At 37.8% G+C, this 18,863-nt stretch overlaps 1 protein-coding gene across 1 annotated transcript in view; it reads left to right on the forward strand.

Annotated features, from left to right (window-relative positions):
* The first annotated feature begins 3,705 nt into the window (after nt 1–3,705).
* Nucleotides 3,706–18,863, forward strand: part of cdh12b (cadherin 12b) — a 188,453-nt gene continuing 173,295 nt past the window's right edge. Inside the window, exon 1 of the mRNA XM_067430268.1 lies at nt 3,706–4,252. The gene's annotated coding sequence lies outside the window, so the exon portion shown is untranslated. The remainder of the gene's footprint in view (nt 4,253–18,863) is intronic.

Here is an 18,863-nt window from a genome sequence, read left to right on the forward strand (position 1 = left end):
TAGCACGGTTAGCTCAGAGACTGCTTAAGGCAAATAAAAAATACTCAAAATGAAAACTATCAAGAGATCTGAGGAAGTTCATAAAAAGTTCTTTAGAATATTCCTATCAGGCATTAAGTTGTGATGAGTTCATTTTAATGAAGTAATTCACAATGATTCTGAAAATGTCAGAACAAAACGTGTCAATTAGCATTATTACATTTCCCAGGTGATCACAAGAAATACAGGTGTAAAAGGTCTAAAAAGGGGTTTTGTGATCCGAGCTCTCTTGGATCTCTTGATAAATTTCATTTGAATGTTTTTCTTTGCCCTAAGCAATCTCAAAGTTTCTGAGTGACGGCATTAAGGAAGCTGCTGATTATGACCTGTGAAGTGAATAACACTGATTATCTCTTCATCACAGCACCTGTTAGTGGGTGGGATATTTTAGGCAGCAAGTGAACATTTTGTCTAACGTGTTAGAAGCAGGAAAAATGGGTATGTGTGAGGATTTGAGCATGTTTGACAAGGGCCAAATTGTGATGGCTAGACGACTGTGTCAGAGCATCTCCAAAACTGGAGTTCTTGTGGGACAGTCCCGGTCTAGAGTGGTCAGTATCTATCAAAAGTGGTACCGTGGTGAAAAGGCGAGATGGTCATGGGAGGCCAAGGATCATTGATGCACGTGAGGAGCGAAGGCTGGCCTGTGGTCCGATCAAAGTGACGAGCTATTGTAGCTCAAATTGCTTGAGAAGTCAATGCAGGTTCTGAGTGTCAGAACACATAGTGCATACCAGTCCAGTCAGGGTGCCCATGCTGACCCCTGTCCACCATGGAAAGCACCAACAGTGGGCACGTGAGCATCAGAACTGGACCGTGTAGAAGAAGAAGAGGATGTCATAGTCTAATAAATCATGTTTTCTTTTGCATCACGTGATTTGCCAGGTGCGTGTATGATGCTTACCTGGGGAACACATGGCACCAGAATCCATTACGGGAAGAAGGTAAGCCAGCGGAGCCATGATACTTTGGACAATGTTCTGCTGGGCAACATACTTTGACATGTACCACCTACCTAAGCATTGTTGCAGACCATGTACAATCTTTCATGGAAACGGTATTCCCTGGTGCATGTGGCCTCTGTAAGCAGGATAATGAGTCTTGTCAAAAAGAAAAAAAAATGGTTCAGGAATGGTTTGAGGAGCACACTGAATTTAGGATGTTGACTTGGCCTCCAAATTCTCCAGATCCCAATCCAATGAGGATCTGTGTGATGTGCTGAACAAACAAGTCCAATCCATAGAGACCCACCTTGCAACTTACATGACTTAAAGGATCTTCTGCTAACAACTTGAAGCCAGATACCTCAGCACCCCTGGGGTCTAGCGTAGTCCATGCATTGACGGGTCAGGGCTGTTTTGTAAGAAAAAGGGGGACCAACACAATAATAGGAATCATAATGGTATGCCTGACCAGTGTTTAAGCAACAATGCATAACATATCTAAAATATTAATCATAAAATTGTTTTATCAGTATATTAGGAATCATGTTATGCCTGATCAGAGTATAAGCAACAATGCATAAAATATAGAACATTAATCATAAACCAGACTTTTTCAGTTCTTAAAAAAAAATGTTAGTGGAGTAAAACAAAACACTTATTAAACATAAATTGTTTTAATAAAAGTTATTTCAAAGAGAAAAATAAGACAAAAAATAGTGTTACAATATGGCTTTGACAAGGCAACAACAATCAAAAACAAGTTTGACAGTATAATGCGCATTTCTAGAGGCTACATGAGTTTTGGAAGATTAAAACGCAAATTAAATATAGATAACTGTCAGAAGAGATGGATATGGTGGAGGACAGTGATGGGCAATAAATATCTTGTCCTACCTTCCATCTATCCCATTCTGAAGGACTCCCCATTGAAGTTTTAGGCATCTATGATGTCATCTTTTTTTCCTGAAAATGGTGGACAAACACTGAACAAAATTACAAGAGGGGGAAGACAACATTTTATTATTATTATTTCATAATTATTTTATTTTCACTTATTCTTTGTCTGACCATGAAGATAAAAAAAACACCTTTAGCTCCTAAAAGGGTCTTGTAGGTACACTTTAAGAGAAACCTTTTCAATGTTGCATTCATGAAGTGTATAGGTCTGGTTATTTGTGATGCAGGAGAAATGTGAACGGAAAAGTTAACCTTTCCAATGAGTGATGGCCGTCAAGGCACACAGCTCCTCTTCATGACAAACCTCTGCTTAAAGGTTACATATCACCATCTATATTTGCCTGTCACTATATGAGGGTATGAGTTGGAGCCGAGTGTTAAAGACTCCATCCTGGATTCAGTCATTCAGCAATCATTCCAACTACACAAACAAAAAGTTCCTGGTAGCAGGCACTGCACATAATTCTGAAATTGCAGAGAGTAAAAAAAAAAAAAAGTCAGACTTTTCAACCTAAGTATTATGCTTATAATATTGGAAGAAGAGGATCAAATTAGAAAAACAGAAAAACAGAATAATTTTCCCTAGTGGCCTCAGTGTATAATGTTTGTGTGTGCATGCTCCCCACATACATCAATGTTATGACTCTGCCGAGCAGCAGGAATCCCTAAAAAAATAGGTCAGCATTAACGAAGACCTGCCACTTCTGAGGAGTAATGGAGGTTTGAATTTTTCACAGAGATGCAAATAAATACAACTGATTAGCATATGTATGTATGTGTGTGTGTGTGGGGGGGGGGGGTATCATTGTGATCAATTTTTGATCTAAGTTGGATGTCAATTTGGACTGAATACTTAATTGCAATTCAAACTATCACACCCAACACAATTTTCCCAACAAAACAAATTTCATTTTTGTATTGATTTTGACTTGTTATGCCTATATTACATGAAATATATGTTATGTGTTTTATTTGTGTGTGTGTGTGTGTGTGTGTGTGTGTGTGTGTGTGTGTGTGTGTGTGTGTGTGTGTGTGTGTGTGTGTGTGTGTGTGTGTGTGTGTGTGTGTGTGTGTGTGTGTGTGTATAGGATGAAATTCACAAAAATCACGGACTGAATTGAAATTGAACCTCCAGTGTGCCATTGTCCACTGGGTGCAATTTCTCTGACACCATACATGTCATGTCCTGTAAAGAGCACATTCAGGAATCAGGGCTTTTCAGATATACCATTTGTTTCTCCATGACAATAATTTCTCCAATGTCTTCAAAAAAATAAATGAATGATCTTATGTAAATATGATACTATTTTGTAATGTGTAACTATTATTTAAATCTGACTAATATTCAAATTGTTTGTTATAAATTAACATCTCAGGATTTTTTTTTTTTTTTTTTTTTTTTTTTTGTCTTCCATGGTCTTTTAGGAGGTTAAAGTCGTGTAGGCTACCAAATGTATCTACCTATACAAGCTCAATAGACACTATTACCTGCACACAAACAAATTAACAGAGGGGAGAGAGAGAGAGAGAGAGAGAGAGAGAGAGAGAGAGAGAGAGAGAGAGAGAGAGAGAGAGAGAGAGAGAGAGAGAGAGAGAGAGAGAGAGAGAGAGAGAGAGAGAGAGAATTAAACCAGACTAACACGGGACATCTGCAAGTGTTTTAGTTGAACGGGATGATATTCCAACAGACCGTTGCTTCTCTGCGGGACTGACGGGAGGGAGGGAGTGAGGGAAGGGTGAAGGGAGGAAACGAGGGGAGGCTCCATCTCTCTAATGTAGTTGATGAAGATCCCTCACTCCGGAGACCTGACAGGGGTCGCACTCTCTCCAATCACGTCGCGGACCGAAGAGCCACGAGCCAGCGAGCCAGTCAGCAAAGGGCTCCCTCATTCCGCTCGGTCTTTTTCTCTCTGACCAGCTCACTTACTGTCGCTCTCTATCGCCTCTCTCTCTCACACACATACACATACACTCGCTCGCTCGAGCTCTGTTCATTCTAAAACCGCAGGCACGTAGACTTCAGCACACTCTCTCTCTTTCTCTTGCGCGCGCGTGCTCGCTCAACCTTTTTCCTCACTGGCGGCACGCGCATCTGTCTCCGCTTCTGTACTGTACAGGATGAACAAGAACGATAGACTCCTGAGAGAGAGTAAATGAGAAAAAAGGAACTTAAACAAGGAAGGCTAGGTGAAACGAGGGATGAAAAGAGGTTGAGGACCTAGATGAAGAAAGAGAGTTTGTGAAGCATTTGGATTTTACTGATTTCAAACCTCCAGCCATCTGTTTGCCCGGTGGAAAAGGAATCAATTAAGGTAGGACATTTTCTGTGCACAAATCTCCTGAATCTGTGAGTGTGTTTTGCTGATGTGGACTTTCTTACTAGGTCAGTAATGAGGGAATGAGGAGAGCTCATAACTCTTGGTGTATGTTGGGTTCCTCTCAAGCCCATGTTAAATCACTGACCTGTCAGCATCCTCAATTATGAGCGTTTATCCATAATCGTTGTGGCCATGTAAGCTGCAATACTTTCAGTGCTAAGAGTTCAGAAAGAAAGCAAGCCCCTGGAGGAAATAATCTGTCGTTTTTGCAAATGCATATAGTTTTACTGTGGAGGCTAAGGGAAGGTTGTTCTGCTGACTGACTTTTCAGTCAGGTGAAAACTGGCTTGATGCTTGCAGAGATTGTAGTGGAAGTCCTGATTGCTACCCACCAGTGCAAACACTCATACCTGGAGTGTGTGCGAGCCTCAATTATGAGTGTGAGGCAACATTTGCATATAAAAGCAGGTGTGTGGTTCGTTTTTTACTGCAACCAAGTATAGTGAAACTCTGGTTTAAAAAAAAGAGCTCTGCCAAGAGACATTTGGACAACATCAAGGACCTTCTTCAAGTGCTTTTGAGGGACTAGAAAAGACAGACAAATTACTAAGAGCGCTGGATATCTCAAGTGGCTCTAAAATGTAGTGTTTCCCTGACAGTTCACTTCCAGATGAAACAGCAGTGCAGTGAACAGTTTCAGCATGTTGTGAATTATGAAAGAGTATGAGATTTAATCCACATAATGCACTTGTTAAGTCGTTGTTTCTCACACATCATTGTCATACTATTAATAGAGATATTCATGAACAAAGCACCAGAGTCTGGTGTTTATGTACATATTAATTTAATCTCACAGAGATTATGGACTTTGTGACATGCGAGAGGGATTAGACCTCAATCGGTTTCTGTGTTGCTGAGATATATGAATCACAACACACACACACACACACACACACACACACACACACACACACACACACACACACACACACACACACACACACACACACAAAACATGCACTCTACTGTATCTCTGTGTTTTTAGTGAGGCAGATGTGCCATGCTGATTTGAATAAACAAATGCAAGACTTATGTGATAACACAATGCACATTTTGACGTTTATAATGGCCTGACAACAAAAGCAGACTGGAAATATTTCAACATACATTTTTACCATAAGAAATAATCAAAGTTTTGAGCTTTGATAATTATGTAAAAACAAGTAAATTCCTTTATACAATAGACCAGATGTTCTTGCTTCCACAGAAGCACAAATTGGTCTTTGGAACATTTCAAATCATGCGGGAGAACATTAGCATCAGGTTTTTATCTTGTTGAGTTAATTCAGAAATTCATAAAATGTTGTAATTCAAATCAAATGCTTATACTAATATAATTCATAATTAAAGGGTTTTATTAAATAAAAAAATAAAAAACTAGTGCACAGTCTCAGACTCCTTATAGAAGTTGGATTGGTTTAACATCATGTTTTCTTGTGGAAAACACTTCAGGGAAAAAATAGAATTCCCTGCATTGCACATTGCATTACATTTAAAGAACGTCATATTTTATATGAAGATCAAACCCAAAATGATTCATGTCAGAAATCTATTTTGAAAGCATTTCATAACTGTCAGAATTACTCATTATTATGGCAAGTGTAACCAAATATAGAATCACACTCTGGTGGTAAGTTTTTCCTCAGAGACAACATATCTATAATATTCAGAGCTTGTTTGTACAACTGTATTGTGGCAGCTGTTATGTGTGTGTGCTGGGGTAAGTGAGGCGTAATCCCTTCTGGATAGTAAAATTCAGAATCAGCATTCCTAGAATAAACCACAGAGTAGAAAACGGTGTTAAAAATAATAGGAGGTGATCTGTGACATCCACTTAAATTCATCCAGACTCTGCCTCTAGCTGTCATAATTCAGAGGATGCGCTGTGCCAGGAATACAACACAATATCGGCCCATCTCTAAGTGTATTATCCACCTATTTTTATTTGATCTGTTGCGGCATTGCAAACGTCCCACAGTAAAAAAGCTGATCCCGTCCATCTGTTAAAGGTTGCACGGATTTGTGGGACACTCTAGGACAAAAAAAGAGAGAGAAAAAAAGAATAAAAGATGAATGCACAGCGGTCAGTGGACAGAATTTAACTCACAGAAGAAGCCGAAACGAATCCTATCTTTACCCTGGATCAAGCCAGCCTTTACAAAGACAGGAAACACCAGGCTTCAATCAGTGTCTGAAATCAGTAGGCAGGGACAATTCAAAGATCCCTTCTGAACATACTTTAGAAACCCAGAGCTGGCAGGTCTTAGGTTTGCTTTTTGTGACAGAGATCAGAGCAGACAGTAGAAGAAGCAGGGCTCCTAGTGATCTGAGCTTCTGGTGAAAACAAAGCCATGTCCCAACAAGAGTCCAATTCCCCAGAGCGAGCTATAGCAGATGCACTAGCATTGGGTTTAATGAGGAATCCTCTTTTGACCAGTTGGTAACACCAGAGACAGACAGCTCGCAGAGAGAGAGAGAGAGAGAGAGAGAGAGAGAGAGAGAGAGAGAGAGAGAGAGAGAGACAGAGAGAGACAGAGAGAGAGAGAGACAGAGAGAGAGAGAGAGACAGAGAGAGACAGAGAGAGAGAGAGACAGAGAGAGAGAGATGATCAGCACCGAGGGAGAGAGAGACAGCTCTGAGGGTGAGCTAAATGAGGTCTAATCAGCTCAAAGCAGATGGGAACCCTGAGACGGAGAGGATCGGAAGCACAAGATTTGACATGCCCCTATGTCCTTCTCATCAGAATTCAATTGGAATTGCAAGAGAATGATGACATAAAGTGGCACGGGTCCAGGGACATGAACACAAGGGTCAATAACAGCTGGACACACTGATATATTTGACTGTGTGTGTGTGTGTGTGTGTGTGTGTGTGTGTGTGTGTGTGTGTGTGTGTACGTACTATGGACCTAAATATACAGATTAACCTTGAACGTGCCCCTATAACATGGCCATAAAACCCCCAGCCTATCCATCTCCATAAAGTGACCAAATCAAGCACCATAGCATGGACCAAAGGGTTTTACTTACTCTTTAAATTAAATAAATGAATTCAATGCACTATGTAGACATGCTCTGTTTCCAGTCCAAGAAGACAATAATGAGGGGTGGGGGGGGGGGGGGGGTCCATTCAGAATGCACATAAACATAGATTAGAGCTAAAAGATCACAATCTCTGTTTAAACACCCACGCAATCCTTTTTTTCTAAATGAAAACGATTCTCCTGTGTCTATTAAACCTTTGACAAAATAATACTAGAACATTCAAATCTGTGTACACGCAGATGCCAAAGAGAGCAGTTGTCAAGTTTAGGTATGAAACAGCTTCATGAAAAGTCTTTTCAACCACAGGGTATTGCTAATTATGTGTTGTATTACAATTGTCACAGAAATACTGAGATAAAAGTTTATAGTTTGGATATTAACCCTGATGTCTATGGCAGTGATCAAAATAGAGAAAATCGACTTTTGAAAGTAAAGGCATCCGATAATTTGATAATCATGCTGATTTTGCGACCAATTCTCCCCTTCCAGGTAAAGTCCAGATTATCTTGATGGTTCTACAGATAATCTTATCAGATTTTGTGAGGTGTGTGTTAATAGGGATTGAATCTGCTCCCGAAGAACATCAGGGAACCGATCTCAAATCGTACATTTCTACGGGGCTTGACATTCACTTTTTTTGCTCTCCAGCCACTGTGGCTGGTGGTTTGTAGGGCTGGGCAAAAAAAAAAAAAAAAAGGTTTTTCGATTAATCGTTTAAAAAAAAAAATCTGGTTGATTTAGAATCGATTCTCAAAGGCCGCGAATCGATTTTTTTCATATTCATTTCCGCTAACATTGAACATAAGATTAATGTGAACCTAATTACTATTCTTCTCCACGAGATGTCACCCATTTGCCTTGCGCTATGTTACAAAGGAGAGAGAGGCGCACTTCATTCATTCATTCATTCATTCATTCATTCATTCATTCATTCATTCATTCTTAAAGTGCTTAAATGGCATCTTCAATGGCATGCGTTGTCGTCTTTCATAATGCTGAGGTGAAATGCTATAGTACTGCTAAAAATCTGCATTTGATGTGACAACACCCCTACAGCCAAGCACACAACTGATAAAAATAGATCACATACGCGAATGCTTGCCTTGCATGAGGATCAAACTTGAGCATTCACTTAAGCACGTGCGTTAGCCATTATAGACATATTCAAATCATAGTCAATAGACAGCACAGTACTAATAATTCAAACCCTAATACCTTATATTATAAACAGATTTCCTCAAATTAAAGTTCGTCCACATTAGTTAGCATGTTAAGATATTGTGGTCTGTTACCACGGTAATTGCTTGTCGTGTACTGAAAATGGCTGAAAATCATCCAATATCCGTTTTATGTTTCAAAATAAATATATCAAAATATCCATAAAATACTTCTCTGATACATTTTGTAGAATAAAGTTGCATCAAAAATGTATTTAACAATTGTATGGATTTGAATATAGAGATGGGTTCTGTTTTAATGTACCCAGGTGTACCTAAAATAAAAAGAGTTTATCGTAATATACATGTTTGTGGTTCTTTATTTCTTTTTAATTACCCGTAAACTTATGTTCACTGTTTTTTTTTATTTACTTTTTAAATACCTATATACTATGTAGGGCTGGACAATAATTCAATATCAATATATATCGCGATATAATTTTTTTCAATAACGGTGATATGATTTTTAAACACATTTCCGATATTTCGATATGACTGACGTTCAGGGCGCATGCCATCAGAAAGAGCAGAACACAATTGGCTTCTTGCGTGATGACGTACACCATGGACACGCAGTCAGTGCTCAGCAGTAGTAGGCTGATAGATCCAACGCGGCACGTTTTAGCTACAAAGAGAGTTTCCCTGACCGCAACACAAATGTGACTGAACGAGCTTCCACAAGTAAGGAGAAATAAATAGTTGATAAGAGAAGAAAGACTAACTTTCTTTAGTGTGGAAGTGGTTCGTCTATCTAAAGCACTATTCGCACGGGATTAGTATTATCTAGGGACCTCTGTGATTTAGAAATGACTCCCCCACATCTGAGTTTTGCGTGGCGCATTCGCACGGGATAAGCAAAGCCTGTGATTTTACTCGAATTTACTGACTTCTCCCGGATATGATGTCAAGTCTTCGTTATAGATAGCTGTATGAAATCATAAACAGGCATCGATATCGTTTTGATTATTTTACAGTAGCCTAATAAATAAATATAATTTCGTTCAGTCGGCAGGAATCAGATTTAATTTATCACAAGGAGAAGCTGACAATATACGGCGGAAGATTCAGTTTCAAAACTAAATGTAAAAGCGCCTATTTAAACAAGATTGTCATTGTACTATACTGTTCTGTTATGTTTTTCATTAAGAACAGTATTGATGTTAATATTAAACACACCATTCAATCAGATTACTCTCAAATTGATACTCATTCTAAAGTGAAAGTATAATCCGCGTGGGCGCGGCTGCACGGGAATGACTGAACGGTGCGCATTATGAATGCAGACTTTATTCTTCGTGAAAGATAAAGATATAAATGCTCACAGGAAGAAAAAAAGCTTGCAAAAAGTATATACAATCCGCCTAATCCTGGCCAAATCACAGAGATGTCGATTCGCACGGGACTATGTTATCACAGGACCTCGGTGTTCGGCGAAATATGGGTCATTTGCGGGGGAGTTTTTACTTTACAAATTACAGACATGGCCGATTCGCACGGGATTAAGAATCATTACAAATCACCAGAGGTCCCCAGATAATACGAATCCCGTGCGAATGGGGCTGATATTAAACTTCAGGTTTCAGTGTGCTGCAAAATGTGCCGGAGAGGTGCCGAACACGGGTGTAACAATCGACATAGATGCATCAATCTAATGTCTAACAATACAATGCCAAGCGTTAAAAATAATCCATGTAGACTATTTATGTTAGAGGCAAGTGGCACATTTGTTTTAATACTTTCCACATTTGCACACAATGACATGTATTAACACCAACGCGTTCATTCTTGTTTAAATTACCTTTCAAAGCTTGTGAAAGACGGTCAGACATGGCTTCACGAAAATGTATAATTTGCTCGTGTTAAAGCCTTGCAAAAAGAAGCGTGCACTCATCTCAAACAGAGCACAAATAGGCCACTGAATTGAGTCTTCTTTTATTTATTTTTTGTGCATCAGTAGATAAAGGTCTATAGTTTTGCATTAAAGGAGAATATAGCGCTATGAATCGTTCTTCACTGAAATTTAAAACTTAAAAGAAAATGCTCAATAAACTGCGTCTGCGAAGTGAGAGTCTTATGTTTATTTGAAGGTGATTTCACATTTCTTGTTCGTATAAAGGCTAAATACAAATAGAAGGTGAACATTAATTTATTTGTACCGTTTTTATTTCTAAAATATTATATAGTTTTATAGGAGGAGGTTTCATAGACTTGGCAAATTCATTTTTCAGAAGTTTGTAGGTACAGACATCCTTTGTGGCAGTTCTTGGTAGTTTTTCTAAAGCTTTTATATAGTTCATATCGATATCGAAATTATATCGTATCGACCAAAATTAAGAAATATATCGTGATATAAATTTTGGCCATATCGTCCAGCCCTAATACTATGTGTATTAAATCTAAATTAATTTGAGTTAAATCGAGAATCAAAAATCGAATCGAAATAAAAAAGCGAAGCGAGAATCGAAAATAAAGAATTGAAAATCGAATGGATTTGAGAGCTTGTGAATCGAAATCAAATTGAATTGGAACATCTGAATTGATACCCAGCAGAGGTGGACAAAGTACACAACTTTATTACTTGAGTAAAAGTAAAAGTACTACTGGTCAAATATTACTCCGTTACAAGTGAAAGTTGTAAAAACAGATTTTTACTCAAGTAAAAAGTACAGAAGGTATTTGTTTTCAAAAGTACTTAAGTATAAAAGTAAATTTCCTTTTTTATGCCAATGCATTATGGTATTATTGTTGCATAAATGCACACTGTCATCATGGTTTAAGCCATTCAGTGATGCTCCATCCGACATACTAGCATACGACTAACTTAAACTAATTTAAATACTTGTATATAAGTTACAAAGCTCTTTACAAAGCTGCTGTCACCTTAAAGCCGAATGCACGAATCCAATAGACTGATACACATTTGATATTCTTCCAACTTTACTCTTCTCTTTCTCCCAGACGTTTATATTTTTAATATTTTATAAGATATGCAACAAGTGTATGCCAACTAAACTAATCTTGATTTTTTTTTTTTTTTTTTCAAATGAAACATACTTTCTTAGTATGGCTATGGGTGCACACACTTGTGCCTAAGAACAGTCTTCTTCCATTTTGCTATGAACTGATCAGTGTTAAAAAAAAAGTTGGGGAAAAGTGACTAATGACTATAAGAGTGACTAAATGACTATAAGAGTGATTCCTGACAGACTGTCTGAAACAACAACAACAACAAAAAGCCTTTTAAAGAAGGAAAAAATCATCCACAGACTTTAAGAGCTGCAACAGAAATGACTTTCAACCTTGTTAGAAATGTAGTGGAGTAAAAAGTACGATATTTGCCTTTCAAATGTAGTGAAGTAAAAGTCATAAGTTTCCAGAAAAAAAAATACTCCAGTAAAGTACAGATACTCAAAAAGTGTACTTCAGTACAGTACTCAAGTAAATGTACTTAGTTACTGTCCACCTCTGATACCCAGACCTACTGGCTTGTACAGGTGGGCAATATGAGACATTTAATATGATATGAGTTATTTTCATTAGGCTATATAAAAGAACAAAGTACAAAAACAATAGTACATTTATATATTTTATTTCTTTTTTTCAGATACAGTAGGTTTATTTAATACGGAGGCCACATTTATTTAACATCTGTAGTTGTTTGATTAATATTAATGACAGACAGGTATTTAATTGGGCTGCTGAATACATGGACGTAAAATTCTGACACATCCAGTTATTACCCACCTGTTTACGTACACTTAAGCCATAAATGTTCATGGGAGATATTCCACACGATGGGTATTTTGACATCTGTGTGTGCATGTATTTGACTATTCAGTCAAGGAGAACTGATCGTGCGTGCACAGTACAGCCTTTCCGTTGTGTCATTCAGCGTGATTCCTCGTATCCCGCCTTCACTAACGGCAAGTTAATCGATAAAGAATTGTAATTGAATTGTCATTTTGTGATATGACTGTCTTGGCATTACATTTGGCTGTAGGCTGAAAATATATTCAACCAACCAATGTGGCTGGTGTGAGTGATGGCCTTACCCGCCACAGCTGAAATCTATCCGCATTTGGCGGGCTGGCGGGTGTTAATGTCAAACCCTGAATATCCAACATGTTAAATATGTACGATCAGAAATCTTGTTGTGTGGGGGGATCCCCAAGGACAAATGCACACGCACTCCGTAGATTGTCACATGGAACAATAGCCGATCAGAAAGCGAGTGGACGGAAGACGAAAGCATTTATTTTTTTCCCCGTGAATTTTCTGTAAAAAGTTGTCCAAACATTTATTCTTGCCCGTCATCCGCCTTGTTTGTTTACTTTAAAGTCCCGTTTGACCGTGAAATAATATTTGAGATTTCCTGTGTTCACAGTCAGGAATATGTTTGTTTGTGAGTGGAATCTATTAGTGTATGTTGTGCTGTCTTGGTCACATCATGGCATTCCACATACAATAGGAACAAACTTTAAAATCTAAAAAAACAACTACAAAAAAATAAAATATTGTCATGTTTGTGGTCTTTCACATTTAGAAAAATCTTTAAGTGTGAAACATATGTGCAGTTTAACTCTAAAGGTCAGAAAGGAGGAGACAAATGGTCATGAACAACTAAATTACAACTATTTCTACTGTAAGAAACCTTTTATAAGTGGACTACTGCCAAAGTCTATGATATTGCCCAGAGATATTTTATAACATGTCCTTTACACTCCCTTGACACTCCAAAACATCAAGTTCCTCATTTCAACCATCCCAATGGGTCTTTTCATTCACACAAACCTGAGCCGCTTATCTCGAATTCTCTCTTAAAGCGATCTCAATGCATAATGCAGCTGAATAAGCTCTCTCTTTAAAGAAAGCCATCGCTGATGCAGTGAAAGAGCATTGGGGGAGTGAATGACTGGGCAGTGCTGTACAGAGGAGGATATCCTCTCTGGTGTGCTGCACTCCGCCGCAGGCTCCAGGAAAGATCCATGGTAATCCCGTGTACTTATTGTGCGATTGACGAGGGCCTTCAGATATCCTGGAGACTGAATGGGTGGCAGAGAGGTGATGCGACAGGCCAGCTGAACCCTTCTAATGCCAAAGTCAACAAGGCCTTAGACAGTTCAAGGAATAGTTCATCCAAAATTGACAGCTCTCTTATCATTTACTCACCCACGTCATTCAAAAGCATGTGACTTTCTTTTGCAGAACACAAGAGATAAATGTGATGGTTTTCTATGCTCCTTTCCATAAATTACAATAAATGGGCACTGAAGCTTTCAAGTATAAAAAACGGCACCATAAAAGCGTTCCACTTGTGCTGTTTTCTGATTTCTGATACCAGAAAAGAGAAAGAACTTAGGGTTATGCCGATCGATGATAGTATCGTGTATCCAGAGATAATTGGCTATATGTATTAATTTTTTTTAATTATTATAATGTTATTGTTGTTATTAAATTGACAATAGGACCTACAATTAATTTGCCTTCCCTAATAACATCATCACCACATAACCACACTTGCGACACTCACAAGCAGTGTTGGGAACATTACTTTAAAAAAGTAATTAGTTATAGTTACTCACTACTTGTTCCAAAAAGTAACTGAGTTAGTAACTGAATTACTCTATAATAAAAGTAACTCATTACCAGGGAAAGTAATTATTTTCGTTACTGTACAAAAAAAAAGAGTTGCTAAAAGTAAACCAGTTTTCTCAAGTCAGTTGAAATGAGTAGAACAGACACGTGTTTATAACTTTTTTATGTAAAAATATGTTAAATAACTTGGATGCCCCAATATTAAATGTTAAATAAATGAAATGGACACTAAATAGAATAAATTATTTTTTTTTATAAAACACTGTACACTAATCTACACTATTTTAATGTTGCTGTGGGACAATTTGAATAATGTATCAAATTCAACAGATTATTGTAAATATCAGTACAATAGTGGAACAATAAAACAAAATAGATTGTTTAGAACTGTAATATTTATTGCACAGACCCCAACTGGCCATCAAATAAATCTAAAAATAAATTATGCTCCTTAAGAAAAGTATACCAAAAATAGAAAATTATAATAATAAAAAATACATTAGCCTAATTTACATAGACTCTTTGTAGTGCACATTAAAATTCTAAAACTGGTAAACATACTGTAGCCTGCTTGAAGTATTTTCTCACTCACAAGAGTAAATAGTTTAACAAGAAATGCTCTCAAGTCTTGTTTGTATGGCGGGCTTACCTAGCCTAGAAATATAGACGCACCCTAGCAGCAGCAAATTTAATCTGCCCGCGAGTGTCGTCTAGCAACTCTCAATACCCATCTGAGCTGTATTCGCCTAACTCTTGCCAGGCCAATCACATCGTGTATAGAGTCGGTGGGCGGGGCCATAATGGCGACGGCCGAGTTGCGTTTGCGTGCTTCTAGTAAACACAGAAACTGGCGAACGGCGGTCTTTCGAATCAGCTTTGACCGCGACTCTGGAATACTTAGAGTTAAGCTTTTCTCTGAGAAAAGAACAAAGAACGGCACGGAAGTCATTCTTAAAAAGGGAAGATGTGTTAGAAGTTTTGCTGACCGGATACGGCGAATGTTTAATCTATCAACGAGCTCTGCTTCACCTTCGTTGCTCTGGTTGGTGGTAGCGCTATCCTATCGCGTGCAGAGGGAGTTTGAAAGACAACCGTTTATCCCACCCCTCGGATTGAGCCCTGTCTATGGTGAGTTTCCAGACCAAACATTTTGATGTGGGTCTGGCTTGTCAGGCTAGGGCTTACCCACTTTCTCGAGAGAAAAACCTAGCTTTGGTGTCTTTAATGTCATGGCTCTGTCTCCTCCTTTGGTAGTGGACCTCACATTATAAATTGTGTTCACCGACGAGGAGAGACTCTTCTGGGCATAAGCTGCACGTTACATAAACAGTCTTACCTTTTACCTCAACGAGGGAAAAGTAGCGCTTATACTTGCAGTTTGCGAAAGCTACCTTTGAAGTCATTGGACATGCCATCGCTCTGACTCCTGGTAGACAGAGCGCGCGCCTGTTCGAATGAAAACCGCTTCAGTGAGCATAATTACAGTAAAGCGCATTTTATTCTCAGTAACAGTAACGGCGTTGTAACGGGAGAAACAGTAATTCGTTTGATTACTCGTTGCTGAAAATATCAACGCCGTTAGTAACGCCGTTTATCTATAACGCCGTTATTCCAAAATATATTCCAATTAATTGAGACTTCTTACAGCTCTTACAGGTTGTTGGCCTTGTTTGTTTCGTTGCTTCTATTGCTCTCCCCTTTTTTGTAAGTCGCTTTGGATAAAAGCGTCTGCTAAATGATTAAATGTAAATGTAAATATATACAAAACTACATCCCACATCAAAATTTAATTGCAAGGTGATCTATTAACAAATTGACAATATCATTTACAAATGTAACTTAAGGATGATTGTGTGATCTTGTCTTGTCTTAGTCATGGAAAAAAAATGTCACCAAACAAACATTTTTCGTCATATTTCGTTAACAAAATTGATACTAGTCAGAGGAAAATAAAAACTCTGAATTAAATTGGTGGTGTATCCTGTTATAGATAAACATCAGCAATACCTGTTGACAGTTCTGCCCTGTGGGAAGGGTATGAAAAGTGCTCACCTCCAGCACAGCCTGGAACATAACATTTATATCCACGATCTGCAATTTTTACTACATTGTATCTTCACAATACCTGAAGAACTTTCTGTTGATTCGGTGCAGGTCCACGCTAATACTGCCTTGCCTAACACATTTGCTGGTATATGTAAATTTGGGGGGAAATTTTTAATGATCGCCTGTTTTTCAGTGGTTTTCTGCACACACAAGATTTACATATGACGTATGGTATTTGAGGCTCATGGTATGTCAGTTATATGTACAGAACTCTTATTATTCAACTATGCCAAGGTAAATACAGTTTTCCATTCCATCACATCAGTAGATTAAGTTTGAAATGATAATCAGAATCCAGTCTGAACAATTCATTAATTCACCACTTAGTCCCCATGAAATCAAAATTTGCATTTTGCAGGATATAAGCATTCAAAACTAAGTTGTCTATCACTTCCGCCAATATGGATAATTGATTTTGATGATGTCACTGCACTTCAGCTTCTCACAATTTCTGTCCAATCAAATGCTCTCTGGAATCTGAAGCGTCCCCTCCCCTACATTATAAATAGATGCTGAAAAGTTCACAGTACAAAGGGAAGATATATCGATGCCTAGTGTATCTATGCAATATTTTATTGAGCCGTTTATATCAGCAGTTTAAATTTTCAGTTTCCATGAGTGTGAAGAACAACGTAATCTCTATTCCAGTGTTGTGCTCTAACAGACACCTGGTAGAAAGTAACACGATTTAATAAACTCCAGCAAGATAAAGTCATTTTATGCAAAACCATAGACCTTTATCTGCAGCTCAAGTATAATAACAGGAACAAAGAATCATTGAAAGCTGAATTGAGAATGACTGACAGCTGCAGTAGAGCATTGACGTGCACTTGAATTTAACAACAGGCTTCAGAACACTTAGTGCAAAAAGAAGAGTTAATGATACTTAAAATGTTTCTGTGCCTTTTACGGGGCACTGGGGACAATAACACAGAATAGTATACGCACAGTATCGGATTTGGACCGGTCCTGTCTGACCGATACCCTATACGGCAAATAATACTGAGCATCGGATCGGTGCATCCCTAATTTTAGTTATTTCTTTCTTTGCAGTGGCTATTTTAAACTCTTTCTGCATCTGGCATCTTCCTTCTAACCTTTTCTAAGATCTTCCTTCTTGCTTTCCTATCTCTGTTCTGTTCTCTTCACCCATGTAATTTTAATGGAAGGACAGAGCAGCTGCTCTCACCCTCCTTCGTGTACGTGGCGATGATAGCTCTTGGTATTGAACTTGGGTGTGTGCGTGTGTGTCTCTGAGTATCCATTATCATTTTCATCCAGAGCGAGAGATCCGACCAGATCACTCATCCGGATATGCCTGCCATCAACACTCACTGCCGCAAACACTCCTGCGGAGAGGCCTCAGCCCAACGCCGATCAATAATTGAGATTATTTGGACTCCCTTCACCTTGGGCCACATGTAGTTTAAAGCTTCAATAAAGGGACTCATTTCTACACTGTTTTATCACAGGCAGAGCTGTTTGAGCCTGTGCGTCCGTGCACACAAGTGAGATGTCACCTTATACGCCACCGTGACATTGTTACTGCTATTCTGAAAGTTTTAAACATATAATGCACCAACTCCAATGCACAATCTATTCAACTAATAGCACCCTAAAAGAAATAAAGAAAGAAAATCAAAATCATTTTGAGGCGTTTCAAGGTCAAAGCAACAACACAACATTTACCGTCGCTGTTCCAAAAGCTACCGAGCTGCCTACGTAGTTAGGCTTTATAAATTATTTCTATTAGCCAGATTCAAAGGCAGCATTGCATATGTCCTTCAAAAAGAAGGCGATTCCATTATGCTTTGCAACAAGCTACAAAAATAGACAGCACATGGAGTAAAATAAATTTGCTGTCTATGTTGGTAGCTTGTTGCAGAAAAGATTGGATTTAATGTCTAAGAATACAACGAAAATAGTCAAATAGAGCACATTTTCTATAACAGAATATTTATGTAATTTTATGATTGTGTGTTTTTTGTTGCTCAGCAGTGTGTGATACCAGTAATGTCAAAGAGAATAATTCAATTTTGAAGAATTTATCTATTCATCAAAAACATATGCCATTGAAATAATTCGGTAAGATAGCAAATAATTATATATATATATATATATATATATATATATATATATATATATATATATATATATATATATATATATATATATATATATATATATATATATATATATAATAGCAAATATATATGAAGCAGCACCATGAGCAGCTATATATATATATATAGCTGCTCATGGTGCTGCTTCATTTTTGCGGAAACCATTTAAACATTTGCGGTAGGATTAAAAAAAGAGAGAAATTAATTATTTTTGTTCATCAGACATGCATTAAATTTGAGTTATATCTTATATAAGTTATATTTATAATATTACAAAATATAATAAATGCAAATAAATGCTGTTCATTGAACATTCTATTCATCAAAGAATCCTGAAAAATAAAATGCATCATAGTTTCCACAACATTTTTAAGCAGCACAAATGTTTTCAACACTGATATTAGTCATAAATGTTTGAGCATCAAATCCTCATATGAGAATAATTAGTGAAGGATCATG

Source organism: Pseudorasbora parva, chromosome 21 (genome assembly GCF_024679245.1).
Source record: "Pseudorasbora parva isolate DD20220531a chromosome 21, ASM2467924v1, whole genome shotgun sequence".
In the NCBI taxonomy this organism is placed as follows: Eukaryota; Metazoa; Chordata; class Actinopteri; order Cypriniformes; family Gobionidae; genus Pseudorasbora; species Pseudorasbora parva.